Below are 1,046 nucleotides of genomic sequence, written 5' to 3'. Positions count from 1 at the left end.
TAACTTTGCTGTATGTATTTTATATTCTTTATGTATTTTATATTTCAATTTATTCCTGTTGATCTTTGCACTGTGCTTGTTGTTTGTTTTTAGACAATCGTTCTGATATGTTTCTTACTGTAAAGTGTCCTTGGGTGTCCTGACAGGCACTTTTTAAATAAAATTATTATTGTTATAAAAAAATCTCCACATTTCAGGTTTTTTGTCTGTTTGTTGTTAAATTGACCAAAAATATATTTTTATGGCAGTTTGAGGATGAAGAAAGTCGTTTTCCACTTTAATTTGTCCAAAAGTATTTTTTGGTAATTTTTCAAAGATTTCAGTTGAGTTTTTGAAGACCCTCCAGCCCCCCCCGGACCCTCCAGAACCGTTAGCTGAAAATGATGCTGTGTTTTTGTTAAATGTGCACGTGTTGCTCGGTGGTCAGACATGGAGGTTTTGTTTTCCTGAAAGTCTCCTCGTGCACGACACCAGTTTGTGTTTCATTAGTTCTTCTAGTGAAGCAGATATTTTAGCAGCTGCTGCAGCCGCTGCATCAACTATTGACTTCCTGCTTTGGGGGGAGCCAACAGGAGTCAGACGTTCTGAGCTGAGGAGTGCACGATTCTTCAACCTGCACGCACGTGGAACAGCTTTTCATACTAAATGCTGACTTGTGCACAATAAAAGTGTCTTTTTGCTCTTTACACTCCAACTAAAACTATTTTGTGGGACGAGCCGAGACTCTGCAGCAGCGTCCAGCTGGGAACAACGCAGCACTTCCAGGGTACGTTGAAGTCTGTCCTGATAATCTTTACAGAGGTTTACACATGGAACAAGGAAAACTTCACCAAGTCAGCTAATACAGCAATTAAAAGTACAGAGATGAAGGTCAGAAACATTACTGATAGGAATGTTTTTATGATAAGACAAAGATGTGATGAAAAGTTGTATTTATAACGGTTTCAAATGGCTGATTGTCCCTGATGAACACTAAAGGGCCGTAAAGTTACTGTGAGCTTACAGGAGCATTTAAACTATTCTGACTAAATAAATGACTTTACAAG

At 38.4% G+C, this 1,046-nt stretch overlaps 1 protein-coding gene across 1 annotated transcript in view; it reads left to right on the top strand.

Moving 5' to 3' along the window:
* LOC119408699 (NACHT, LRR and PYD domains-containing protein 14-like) overlaps positions 1-1,046 on the top strand; it is a 108,663-nt gene that overhangs the window by 104,356 nt on the left and 3,261 nt on the right. The gene's annotated exons all lie outside the window — the stretch shown is intronic.

This window comes from Nematolebias whitei, chromosome 1, assembly GCF_014905685.2.
Source record: "Nematolebias whitei isolate Nwh7 chromosome 1, NemWhi1, whole genome shotgun sequence".
Classification (NCBI taxonomy): Eukaryota; Metazoa; Chordata; class Actinopteri; order Cyprinodontiformes; family Rivulidae; genus Nematolebias; species Nematolebias whitei.
The sequence above is the reverse complement of the archived record's forward strand: the minus strand, read 5'-3'. Positions and strand labels throughout refer to the sequence as shown.